This window comes from Sminthopsis crassicaudata, chromosome 4, assembly GCF_048593235.1.
Source record: "Sminthopsis crassicaudata isolate SCR6 chromosome 4, ASM4859323v1, whole genome shotgun sequence".
Taxonomy (NCBI): Eukaryota; Metazoa; Chordata; class Mammalia; order Dasyuromorphia; family Dasyuridae; genus Sminthopsis; species Sminthopsis crassicaudata.
This window is the reverse complement of record NC_133620.1, coordinates 288,824,620-288,838,776: the sequence shown is the minus strand read 5'-3', so window position 1 is coordinate 288,838,776 and position 14,157 is coordinate 288,824,620. Positions and strand designations below refer to the sequence as shown.

Here is a 14,157-nt window from a genome sequence, read left to right as displayed (position 1 = left end):
GTCATCTGTTCCAGTGGCTTCTAGTTTTTTTTTTTTTTGTTTGTTTGTCTGTTTTTTAAATAAGGGCATTTATTGAAATGCCATACAAGAAAAAAAAGCAACAATAAAACATTTCCTCCATAAATCCTGGGTATATTTTATTACAAAATATACAAGGGGGACAGACAAACACAGAATTCACAAGTGGAGAGATACACAAATAGTGAACACATATGACCAAGACAACTTATACCTCTAGCATCACAGAACCCATAAGCGATGCATTCTCCTGATATCTTCACATTGCTCTTCAAAGAAGTCTGTGCTTTTCTGCCTTTTTGAGTACAAGGATTCCTTTATTTCACAACAAATTTTCTGATCTCCTTTAATAATTGTACCTATTAAGTACATTTGAAATAAGTGCATTTGAAAAAGTAACTATGAATTCAGTATCACTTTTCAATCCATTTTTATTTTGCTAGTTGCAAACTCATTTATCTTTATTTGAAAACTAACAATGTGTAAAATGTATTAGTATTAAATCATCATCATCATAAGCCACCAATCTGTATATAAGCAGCATATCCCAAACTACTGATCCCACTTCCAGCTCATGCCTCAAAACTATTATTTAGGGAAGCAAGTCCTGCAGTGAAGAGTCTAACTGTCCCTCCCAGCTGCCACCCACTGAAGGGTAGGCAAATCAGCCTGCTGAAGCAGCAAGCCACCTTGAGAGAGATACTGGAAGGCAGAAGCACAAACTAAGCAAGTTAAGCCACCAGTATCACCATCTTAATCATCATCTTCCCTCAAATTCTGATGGAAAAACAGCCCAGAACTCTGAGCCATCTTTTGGGAAAGCAACCCTAAGATAATGTTGACGTGGTTTGCTGGTGGTCTAGAGGTTAGTGGCTATAAGAGAGTTGTTAAGATTCCCCTTTAATCGGCCGCAGGTTTTAGGAGTGAAAAAATTCACTCATTTCCGGATTATTTATTAGTTGCAAAATGAAAGTTTATTGTTGGATAGAAATCAGTGTAACAAGAGACTGACTTCTATAGTGGCAGATCTATGGGAAATGAAGTTTTGCACTGAGAATGCAGTTCTCAGTGGACAGAAGGATCCTAATAGCTGAGTGAACTAGCTAGGCCCATCTGCAAAAGACCTACCTTGAAGGAAGCTGTTATATTGAGTCTTAGTGGGGGCTGGGACAGCCCAAGCAGGTCAGACCCAGTGGGGGCTGGGACAGCCCGATCTCCTATTGGAATTAACAACACTTCAAAGGAGTGTTTTTTGACCAGGATTTCTAATTGAATCAAAGGCTCTGGCATCCTGGCAAGATGATTTATCAGGGGGGATGCCTTCCCCAGGAGGAGCTGAGAATCTGAAAGGGATCACAGATCCATAGGAAATAGTTTCTTAAAGGGACCACAACCTGCTTCAATGTGGACTAGTAACTATTCCTGCTGGTGCTTGTCACCAAAATCCTTGACATTGTCAAATGGCTCAACATGAGAAATTGATACAATTTATCTGTAGAAATAACATTTTCCAAAAGAAAAAGGGGGGGGGGAGGAATTGCCACATTCTATGTCATTGTATGGTACAGTGGGTACTTGGGACATTTTCATGTGAAATTTTCTCTATGTGTTATCTCTCCCATTATGTAGTAAATTCTTTGAGATTAGGGATTATCTGTTTGTATCCCCAACACCTAGCACACTGCTTTACAAATAATGGATGGATAATAAATGTTTTATTCATTCATTCGTTAAACAGATGGTTTAGATCAGTTGTTTAACCACTCCTATTTGCTCCTCACTCTCCTATTAACTCATTGCACACTTAAGTTTCCTGGTACAGAGTCTCCTTTTCTGTTCTGGAAAGTAGCATCAAAATACCTATCATTCACTTTACCTTTTTCTTAGCTCCGAGCCCCCAGCCAGAGATAGTTCTTCTGGGAAAACAATTCATGTTAGCTCTAAATCTAAATCTCTTCTTTGGTATTTCCCCTTCAATTGCCAATTCCCAATAAGCAAAATCTGCCTAGAACGGTTGGTGATTATATTGTTTATAAAGATATAAACATTTAAAATAAAGAAAGATAGGCTTTCTATGTCCAGAGGAAATAGTTTCAAGCTCCCATGAAGGAGATAGGGGAGAAAGAAAATATAGAATTACTTGCTTGGATTTGGGAGGGAAGAAAGGAGAAGTTCATCAACGTTTATTTCAACCCACATCTTCATTGTTCCAAGCAACCTAACTTCCAGAGTTCCTTTCTTTGGTGGCAGTTGTTCCTATCTTTTTCCACTCTCTCAGCCAGCTCCATGTAGCCTCCATCCTCTTATTTTTTATTTTCATTCATCTTCTTTTTATCCATTTTCTACACCTACCTGAAGAGCTTGGGTTCCTCTTCCGCTGAGATTCAATCTCCTAGACTCCTAGACTTTGAAAAGTCACCAGAAAGAGTAACCTATCATTCTTTATCCTATTATATTGTTTTACATCTAATGCATTCAAAACACCAATTTTCATTGAACAAGGTGATCACTTATTCAGAGGCATCTTTTCTACTTAGATTAACAGCTTATTATATCCCCTTTCTGTTGCTAGGTCCTGGGCTTTGAGGAATCACTCCCTTTCACAAATATGTGAAGTATATAACTTGTTACTTTCATAAGAAGTAAATTTGTTTATTATGCTAAATAATTTATTCATATGGACACTTTGCAATAATTCCATGATCCTATAGAAGGTTGTAACCCACAAGTTATTTCCCTTTATTTCACAAGAAGTGACCCTTTCACAGTCCTACAGGCATATGTTTACAGATATATGCACCCAAATGCAAGTCTTGAAACCAGTGACCTTTCCAATATGTCATTTTACTTTTCAAAATATACCATATATCATAACAAACCAGCAACACCAATCTAGCATATGCACAGAGTGCTTCTGATGGTTCTCTCTACATGAAGAGTCATATGAAACAGATATGCCATGGATTGTCCCTTGTGGTTAAGAGAAACCAAAACAATTATAGAATGTCTACAAATGTCCCAGTCTTTCTAAGTCACCTCTATAACCATGCTATCACACAGAAGCAGGCTCCTCAGTGCTCAGGTACCAGAGAGATGTTCTTTAAATGCTTAAATCCCATTACACACCACATTTCACTTCCATTCAACAAGCATTGAGTATGTGTTTTCTTTCTACTAATTATTTCCTAATTATCCCATATATAGTTTACTTTCTATATATTTGTTTGCATGTTGTCTCCCCCATTAGATTGTAAGGTCCTTGAAGACAGGAACTTTTTTTTGTTTTTTGTGTTTTTTTGGTCTCTTGTCCTTGAGATCTGTTAACCTCAGATCTTAGTGCAGTGCCAGGGACACAGTAAGTATTTAATAAATATTTGTTGATTAACTGATTGTTCTGTATAAGGCATACTTCTAAGCAATGGATTCTTAAAGACAAAACCAAAAGTCACACAAGTCTCACAGATTTAGAACTAGAAGAGAATTTTCCAGGCTAGTGAGTCTAAGCTCCTTATCTTAGGGGTAAAAAACTTGGACCAAGGAAGATTAAACCACTTGCCAAAAATCACAAAGAGATAAAATAAATTTTGTAAAGTTATGTAGTTTATAAGTGGCAGTGCCAGCATTTCAACTCATGTCTTAAATCTAATCCTAACACTTTCTGCTATGCTAGGCTGCCTCCAAGATAATGCCTGCTTTCAAGAAGTTAATATTCTGTTGGAAATGAGGATGAGAGGAGTGTCAGTTGTATTTTATTAATTTTATATCTGTTTATTACCATAATAAAATAATTATCAAAACTATATGGATTTTTAAAATATATAATAGGAGCAGAATAAAATGTTCAGAATGGAGTAAAATATATGGAATATACCAAAAGTCTATTAAAACTCAGAACTACTCTAAGCTATTTGGAAAGTCCTGTGCATGAGAATTTAGGGTTCAAAAAACTTAAGACAACAAAACAATAGGGAAAGGAAAAATTTTATTATTATAGCAGTTTCTATGTGCCAGGTATTGGCTAAGTGCTTTATAAGTATTTACAAGTATTATTTTATAATTGTTAGATTATATTCACATTAAGATATTAATAATTATTCAATAAAATGGGGGAGGAATTTGGTTGACACTGTGCGGGGGGGGGGGAACCTCAGAGACATTTTTTGGCCCATGTGCTATTAATACATTGCAACTGGATCTATAATCCAAATACCACCCACAAAAAAATTAAAAAGAAAAAAATATTGTGTTCATGTTATAAAAGAAGAAAAATCAAACAAATTAAAGAAATGACTAGAGACAAAATAGTTTAACTATAAAATTGAAAAGATTTTTCATAACAAAAAACATTTTACCTAAAATACAAAGAAAAGCAATAGATAGTGAAAAAATATTTGCAGTAAATTTATCTGATAAAGGACTGACATTTGGAATTTATGAGAAATTGAGAGAAATTTACAGGAGTAAGATATGGTTCCCAATAGAGAAATGATTAAAGATATAACAGATAACACTCAAAGAAGGGAGTATAAATGTTTGATAACCATTTTTAAAAGTGTACCAACTCTAAAATAGTCATAGAAATGAAAATGAAAACAAGTTAAATGAAATAAAACTCTCACCCATCAAGTTGGCAAATTTTATTTCAAATAGCAACATTCCAAATTAACAGCTGGTGGAACTTTGGGAAAATAGCCATTGGTTCAGGGAGGCCTCTTTCTGAAGAGCCATTGGGTCATTTGTAAGAATTATACTATAGATCATATCATTTGTCCCACAGTTAGGACTTATGTCCTAAGGGTGTTATTAAAAAGCAAAAGATCTAGGTGCATAAAAATATTTATAGCTGTTTTATTTCCTCTATCAAAAAATGGAAGGAAAAAAAACTGTCTCTTAATGATCAGAAGAATGGCTGAATAAATTGTGGTATATTACTGTAATGGAATAGTATTGAGCCATAAAAAATGATAAACATGAAGCCTACAAAGAAATATGAAAAGACCCAAAAAGACTTATACAGAGCCAGGAAAGTGAAATCGGAATTGCCTACACATTGACTGCACAGCGTAAAAAATAACAACAGCAACAAAACTTTACAAGTACACAGATGGAAAAGAGCTCAGAAGGCAACAAACAAGAACAAATCAGTTATTTTGTTAAAACTGAAATGTAAACAGATTGGAGTTTATGATTGCATTTGGGGATTTTAGTCTTTTTTATGTTTGATGTTTTACCTTTGTTAAGTTTATAATAAAAATTGATTTTTAAAAATAAAATAAACTGGGGTGGAAGTGGAGGTGGGGGAGATTGGGCTAGATGATCTCTAAGGTGCCTTCTGACTCTGACATTCTATACATCTAAGAAGTCATGAATTCCAGGCTAAGTGGTAAAAGGAGTTTGGCCTTTCTGTAACCCCTCATCTCACACAACGAAGGGACTGACTGCTCTGTGTCACCTTGGAAAGTGAAAATAAGCAACCTGATGGAGATAGAAAGGAAAGGAGTCCTACACAGACCCTTGGGAAATAAAATGGACTTATCCAGAAATGGAATCAAATATATAGGAATAAGAGGGAAGGAGAAAGGAAGCGGGCCTATGATTATATTGATAGAGAAAAAGGGAATGTCTGATGAGGAAATTTCCTTTTTCAATGCAAATGATTTGTCCAAGGTCAATTAATCAACATTTATTAGGTGCCTACTATGTGCCTGGCACTACAGATACAAAAAGAGGCAGAATACAGATCCTGCTCTGAAGGAGTTTACAATGTAAAAGGAGAGACAACATACAGATAAGTACATAAAAAGCAAGCTATGTACAGGATACATAGGAAATAATCAATAGAGGGAAGATGCTGGAATTAAGAAGAGTTAGGGAAGGATTCCTGTAGGTGGTGAAATTTTACCTGGTACTTAAAGGTCAGGGAGGTCAATAGTCAAATGGAGGAAGGAAATTCTTTCAGACATGGGGGGCAGCCAGAGAGAAATGCCCAAAGATGAGAGGGAATGTCTCCCTGAATTGAAGAGAACAATTGTTGGGAAGTAAGGTACAAGGAGACTGGAAAAGTAGGAGGGGACTAGGTTAGGATTCTATGTTAGATTCCATGCTCTGACTAAGGCAGGACAAAATCAGCTCCAGGCCCTGAGGGCTCTGAGTGCTGAAGTGAAACCTTGGCTAGGAATCTGGATGCTCATGTTCTTCCCCCATCCTCTCCTTTCCTTCCAGGTTGCTTCTCTCTTCAATGCATCCCTCTGTTCCCAATCCAGGTCCCTAACCTAGAGGTATCACAGCTATTCTCTCTTTCCTAGATCAGTCCTTTTTCTTTTTGCTTACAGATTTTCTCTATTCCTTAATCTTCATTCTACCTGTTTCTATTTTTTACTTGATTTCTTTAGACCTGTCTCCATCTGTTTCCATTTTCTATTTTTCTACCCTTTTTTTTTTAACTTTTTCTATCACTATTTCTTTCCATTTTTTTTCCTAGCCATCATGTTTCTTTTCTTTATCTTTCAGTCCTTCCATCACTGAGGTCTGTCCTTTATTCCTCAGCATTTCTGCTTCTCTCATCTTTAGCCTTTCCATCTCACTAGACAAAGGGTGTCTTGCTTCAGGATGACATGGGAAATAGTATCTTTTCTTCCTGACAAGAAGTAATTGTCCCCACACTTCTTCTCAAGGACCTCCACTGCTGCTAGTCATTAGAGATCATTGTCAGAAATGGACTCATCTCTGGCTATTCCTCCTAAGAAATTAGGCTGAGAGTTGAACCTCTTCCCCACCTGTGTCACTCATCCACCCCCCCCAATTTTTTTTATCTGATTATAGATCTTATCTCTTGGTCATTTGGTCTCGGCTTCTCCCCCTGGGTCCTCTAGGCTCTACATCTCTCTGTCCTTTTTCTCTCTTCCTAAGTTCTGTTCCTCAGTGTCTCATCTCTTTGTCCCTGTTTCTTAGTTCCTCCTTGTCTCCATATCTTTGTTTTTCCCTTTCTTCATTTCTGTGTCCCTCAGTTTCTTAATCTATTCTTTATCTATTTCTGACCTTCACTCATCTCTCTGTCCCTCAGTCTTAGTCTTTCCCTATCTCCCTATCTCTCTCTGTGTATCTATTCCCTGTTCATTTAGCTGGTTTGTGGCAGAGCCGGGTGAACAGAAGGGGAGGGGAGAGGGAAGGAGGGAACTGGCTGGAAGCCCAGGCCTGAGTCAGAGGCATGAGGCATCGTGAGTCAGGCTGGAAGGGAAGTCCCTGCAGTAGGGGCTTTCAGAGCTGGGATCACAGGCAGAGAAAGTGTCAGAAATGCCCCTTTGACACAGTGACCTTGCCTGAGCCTGGAAAGCCAGACAGATGCTTATCTCCTTTCCCCACCCTGGCCTCCCACCCAGATATGCACAGCCATGGGACACAAAAACAAAACATGTATGCAGGGATGCAGATATTCATGCACACAAACAAGACTGAAATTCATTCACATATATTTGACACAGAACACTGAGCTCCCAGGCTCCCTCGATCTCTGTGTCACAACACACACACACACACACACACACACACACACACACACACACACACACACACACACACACACACCTGGAATTCATACTTTTCCCCTCATCCCTCTGTCTACATAATAATGCTGACTCTCATACCAAAAGATATTACAGATGGCTCATGAGCATAGGGCAATTTGTGCGACTTGGACAAATGGAGTTGTTTTTTCTAGTAGTGGGGGTAACAATAGCATCACATTCTCATTCTCTCGCTCCCACTCCTCTAGATTTGAGAGACAGCTATGGCTGGCGGTGCAGTATGTGCAAAGGCAGGGGCTGGTAACAGGAAGATCTCTAGCCCTAACCCTGTCACTTACCAGTTGTACATCCACCAGTCATGAGTCCTTAGCCTGTCCCGGCCTCCATGTACCCTTCAATGGGGATGCTGTCACTTATCATACCTACTCACAAGGATACTTAGAGAGTCCAGAGATGAAATCGATCTCAATGAGACCAACCCCAGAATTTTACAGAGCAGAGCAGCAGAGGCCCTAACTGGCCAAGTTACCCCTAAGGAAGTTGAGATTTGAATCCAGGTCCTCTTAATTCTATACTCAGCCATAGAAGCTGTGCCAATTATCTGGGAAAAAAATAAAAGGGGAGAGGGGGAATACATTCTTCACAAAGGCAGCTAGGTGGTGCAATAGATAAAGTGTTAGGTCTGGAGTCAAGAAGATGAGAGTTCCACTTTTTTTCCTTTTTAATCTGATTTTTCTTGTGCAGTGTGATAATTGTGGAAATATGTATAGAAGAATTGTACATATTTTAACATATTGGATTGTTTGCTATCTAGGGGAGACAGTGGGGGAAGAAAGGGGAAAAATTTGAAATACAAGGTTTTTCAAGGCTAAATGTTAAAAACTATCTGTGTATATTTTGAAAATAAAAAGCTACTATTCGAAATTTTTTTTTAAAAGTATCTGGCACATGATGAGTGTCATAAATACTGACTTTTTGTATTATTAAAAGCTGTTAAATAAATATCAACATTTTAAAAAAAATTTTTAAAGGAATTCAAATTCAGCCTGATATTTACTCAATTTACCTTGGTTTCCTCATCTGTAAAAGGGGTATAATAACAGCACTCACCTTCCAATAATACTATATAAAAATTATTTGGCCAGCTGGGTGGTATAGCAGATAGAGGCCCAGAATGGAAGTCAGGAAGATTTAAGTTCAAATCCACTCTCAGATAATTTAATAAGTATACATTTAGTGATGTGTGACACTGGATAAGTCACTTAACTCTGCTTCAGTTCTTCATCTGTAAAATGAGCTAGAGAAGGATATGGCAAATGACTCCTGTATTTTTGCCAAAAATAAACACAAAATAGGGTCATGAAGAATCAGATATGACTGAAAAAGGATTGCACAACTCTTTACAACTGTGTACTCACAGAGACATACTTATTCCCTATTACACATGAAAATACACACACCCTTCTACATGCTCATATGAATATACATGCCCACATGTGTAAACACACACACACACACACAAAACACCTGTTCAGTCAATAACAGCTGCCAGCATACTAGCATGGAATGCATTCTTTTATTGAAAACCAATGATATCAAAAGGTCTTGACTTGTTCAAAAACTAGATTTAAATGAGACAACTTTATTTGCTCCTCTACAGTCATCAAAATTCAGACAAAATCTGGAAAGACAAGTCAAGATGGCCTGAGTAGTGGTGGAGGGAGGGAGGGACTGAGTCCCAATTCCCCATGAGAAAGAGATCAAACAGAAGTTAAGTAACTGAGTATGGAGGCAAGGAGAAGAGGTTGTGTGGTACTCATGGTGTCCTGAAGAAGGCCCATATGTACTTCAAACCTCATACACCAAAGAAAGGTGGGTATCATGGAAAAATGGAAGAGCACTGGCTCTGGAATCAGAAGACCAGGGTCTAAATCCTGGCTCTGATGTTTCTCTTAACCTCAATTTCTTCACCTATAAAATGAAGAGGTTAAGTGACCTCTGAAGTCCCATCTAGCACTCTATGATCTCAATTTATTTTGTATTTCTATAACACCCTCATTGGAGGCAGTTGGTGGCTCATTAGAGTACTGGGACTAGAGTCACAAAGACCTGAGTTCAAATCCAGCTGTGTGACTTGGGCAAGTCACTAACTCTGCTTGCCTCAGTTTCCTCATTTGTAAATTGAGCTGAAAAGAGAAATGGCAAACCACTCTGGTGTCTATGCCAAGAAAACCCAAATAGGGACAGGGAAACTCATCCCAACTAAAATGATTGAACAACATTAAGGCATTCCTTGTGTATTATAATTCTGTTTTATTGTCACATTGTTTATTGTTAAATGTTCTGAACCAAAGGATTTCTTGAGAGTCCCTCATGATGTTTATATCAACCCATTTACTGGAGAGATGAGTCTAGAATTTTTGTGAGGACAAAAATCATATGTAATCTAAGCTTTATATCTCCCCTTGTGTCTAAAGTGCATTGTTCTGAGAATATTTAACAAATGTCCACTTGCCTAGATCCATCTGCCACTTTGGGTCAGTTGCTCTACCTCCACCTCCAGATGCCCATACCTTCTCATCTTTTCTCTGGTTCTTCCACACTATTATCCCCACAAAATAGATCTCCAGAGCAGAAAGAATTCAACTTCTCTTAACATGTTTAAAACAGTATATACTCTTTTACCCTATCCTTGAGTTGCCTCATTTGACTATCTTTGTCCATTCTACCATGGTGCTGGGGTTATTCTTGACTCTCTTTTTCTTTACCTCTCACAGCCATATAGTTTCCAAAATGTTACATGCTTCTATCTCCCTAATAACACTTTAACCATCTTCTCCTCTCTCTTTCCACTATCACTGCCCTAATACAATTGCACATTACTATCCAACTAAATTGTTGCCATGGCCCCCTAACAAATCTTCCCTTTCCTCTCCAATCATCTTGCATATTTTCCCTGTAACGCATGAATTTGGGCACATCATTCCTCTATCTAAAATCTTTCAATGGCCTCTTTTTACCTTTGGTGAGCAAAGTTAAGGTTTACCAAAATCTGATTTCATTTTATTCTTTTTTTAGTATTTAATATATTTATTTTTCCCAGTTACATGCAAATTTTTATATTTGTTTTTATAACTTTTGAGTTCCAGATTCTCTCCCTATCTCCTTACCCCCATGCCCCATTAAGAAGGCACATGTGAAGTTAAGCAAAACATTTCCATAAAAATCATATTGTATCACTTTATTCTGAGAGAATTACCTCTATATACTCTTCAATAAAGATAAATTGGATCAGTGATGTCAAACTCAAATGGGAAGGAGGCCATTAAACAGTATATTAGAATCCTGGTGCCCAAGACTTCTCTTCCTAACTTCAAATCTGGTCTCTGACACTCATTAGCTGTGTGACCTTGGGGAAATCACTTTACCTCGTTTGCCTCAGTTTCCTCATCTGTCAAATGGGTTGGAGAAGGAAATGGTAAATCACTCCAGTACTTCTGACGAGAAAATCCCAAATGCGGTCATAGAGTCAGACACAACTGAAAAGCAAAAACAAAAATAATAATAACAATAATTGTTAAATATTCCCCAAATTACATTTTAATCTGAGGGCTACAGCAAGCCATGTATAACGCCTCTGAAGGTAGCCCAAGCCTTTTCATACTCTTGCCTATATTCACAACATTATTCATCTTTAGAAAGCCCTCTCCTTACTTCTGTTAAATTCTTATCCATTCTGCTTCACCTTGTCTAAAACTTCCCCCAGAACTTTTAGACTAGCCTCTCTATATAAAACCAAAGCTCTGATTTGTATCCACTAGAGCCAACATTATGAAGCAGCATTCAAATCCTCCAAGGTCTGGGTAGGACATCTTGTCCAGCTGTCTCAGAAAGAAGAGGAAAAAGAACATTGCTCTTGTTGGTAGAGAAGCATCTTCTTTTGCTTCCCCTACTCATGATCAGATTACCTCTCTTTCTCCCACTCTACCACTGAAAGAGTGAACTGTTTTGTATCAGTTCAGGCTCTACCCCAAATGCCTGCTTTTCCCCTCATCCCCTTTCCATCCCTTTTCCCTCCTCTTCTTCCCTATTCCCCCAAACCAAGTAAATAATGTGTCAAATTTGACCCTGATAAACAATAAGGGCTTTGAAATAGCATCTTTTTTTTCTAAAACAGGGCATCTTGTTTTGATCTTTGTTTTTAATTGATAACTGTTTCAATATAAATTATTTCCTTTGTAATCTTGTGTATTTTATTTTAGGCATTTAAAAACATTATTCTAAGAAGGGTATTACATGTATTTTAACATTTAACATGTATTGTACTACCTGTCAGCTAGGGGAGGTGGGGGGAAGGAGGGGAAAATTTGGAACAGAAGGTTTTGCAAGGGTCAATGTTGGAAAAATTACTCATGCACATGTTTTGTAAATAAAAAGTTTTAATTAAAAAAAAGAAGAAGAAAGTTTTTATTAGACTTCCCCAGACTGCCAAAAGAGGCTTTGGACACACAAAGGCTAAGAAACTCTGATCCAAAGGGAATTCAGAGGAAGCTGGATAGTGAAGATGGTGATTCAGTCCTGGGTATAAAAAAACAGGCCCAGATCATTTGAGTCTGAAAAATTGAAAGAAAACCGCTTCTGAAACTCAATTTATTGCTTACCTCAGTAACCCATCCCAGATGTCACTTATTGACAGAGCCCTTCAGACCTAGTTTTGATCCATATTCATGGTTCTTCATTTAATCCTTACAACAGCCATGTGCCTAAAGAAAGGCAGTATATTCATTATAAGGGAGTACAACATCCGAGTTGTCTACAAGGCGATGTTCACCTTAGGACACTAGCCCAGTAGCCACCCCAGATCTCCCTGGCACATGTGCAGGAGAGGCTGCAGCACCCTGGATGTCCACTAGCTGAGATTTTGCTTACTGATGTCTAAATTATTTCCCTCCCTTTCTCCCCCAAACTGGAGACTAGCCCATGGCTTTTAGTGGCATGCTGCCTCAGTTCGGAATTTAATCTTGTAGATTAAACAAGAATATTATTAAAAATATCTAAAATATATGATCTGTAAGTAGTTATAAAGTCCCACCTCATCTCTTTCTGGCTATGATTTTCCACATTCACAGGACTCAAAGACTTAACATACTGTGAACATATATTTTACTGGGCTCCCACTTAGCCATACCTGTTAGGCTTCCAACAGCAGTGCTGAGAACTCTAATCCACTAATCCTAGAGGGAAGTGAGAGGAAGGAGAAAGAGTGAACACTGCATGCCAGGGTACAAAGTTAATGTTTCTCATGGATTAAAGTTTCTATTTTCTTTTTTTTTTTTCTTTCCCTGAGGCTGGGGCTAAGTGACTTGCCCAGGGTCACACAGCTAGGAAGTGTTAAGTGTCTGATACCAGATTTGAACTCGGGTCCTCCTGAATTCAAGGCTGGTGCTCTATCCACTGCGCCACCTAGCTGCCCCAAAGTTTCTATTTTCTATTGAAAATTCTATTGGCACCAGCTCTGAAGTCAGGAGGACCCCAGTTCAAATCTGCTCTCAGACACTCAACACTTCCTAGCTGTGTGACCCTGGGCAAGTCACTTAACTCCAATTGGCTCCAGAAAGTAAATAAACAAACAAACAAATAATGAATGAATGGATAAATAAATAAATAGAAGGGGTTGAGACAACACAGTGGGTACTTAAATTTTTTTTAAACTCATTGTTCAAATTTAAATTACATTTTAAAATTTTTCAATTGAATTTGGGTAGATCCCAGGTTTGAGCTAGGGACCAGAACTAAGATAAAAGGTTATTGATCCCCTTTCTCAACTAAATTGTGACTAAATCAAAAGGATATATCGAAGAGTAAAGAAGAAATGCCCCCAAAACACATCCTCCCTCCTCCTCCATTATCTACCCTGAGTACCTCCAGGGATCACCTGAAGAGACTAAATAAACAACCAGATTTCTCTCCTAGGGATCCTGTTTTTCTGTGTTATTAAAGACAGAGTGAAGAACTAGATGGGACAATAAAGGCACCTTAATTGTAGGATTGTTATTGTAACATACAGATGTTCTTCACCCCAAGTCAATGGGCCAAATTGAGATCATTATTGAGGACTTCGTGAGAAGGGTGTAAACTAGGACCAACCTACCCTGAAGGAGGAACTTGGAAGACTAAGTAGAGAGAGGAGGTGCTTGGCTTCCGGGGCCCAGTTGTGGGCAGGGCCTGGGATTTGGCAGGGTACCCTGTATAGTGACCTAGAAATATATGCTGCCAGCAGCGCAGGGAAGCCCCACCTGGCATTGCCCAGTGGCTAAGTGGTATCACTAAAAGGCATCAAAGTATGTCTGTCACTCTCCCACACATACAAAAATGAGTCTCTCTTCCCTCTCCTATAGCCTAGTGTCACTGCCTGAATGGTCTTCAGCATACCTGCCTTATCTGGAGAGAAGACAGGATAGTGTAAAGCACAAAGCAACATATTTATAGGGCGTGGGCTTAATTCCCAGCTCCACTGTCTAATAGGTGCCATCCTGAGAAAAATAAATTTCCCATGCCTCAGTTTTCTCAACAAAAAAAAAAGGACTCATTTTCCTTTCAGTTCCAATTCCTATGA

General features: G+C 38.3%; 1 long non-coding RNA gene across 4 annotated transcripts in view; it reads right to left on the bottom strand.

Moving 5' to 3' along the window:
* Window positions 1–14,157, bottom strand: part of LOC141566550 (uncharacterized) — a 24,388-nt gene continuing 10,231 nt past the window's right edge. For 2 of the 4 annotated variants that reach the window (XR_012489347.1, XR_012489344.1), the window contains 3 exons: window positions 12,730–12,775; window positions 12,203–12,304; window positions 8,272–11,080 (listed from right to left, as the gene is read on the bottom strand). This is a non-coding gene — a long non-coding RNA (uncharacterized LOC141566550). Of the gene's footprint in view, window positions 2,419–8,271; window positions 11,081–12,202; window positions 12,305–12,729; window positions 12,776–14,157 lie in introns of those variants that run through there. The other 2 variants (XR_012489346.1, XR_012489345.1) reach the window with 2 other exon arrangements.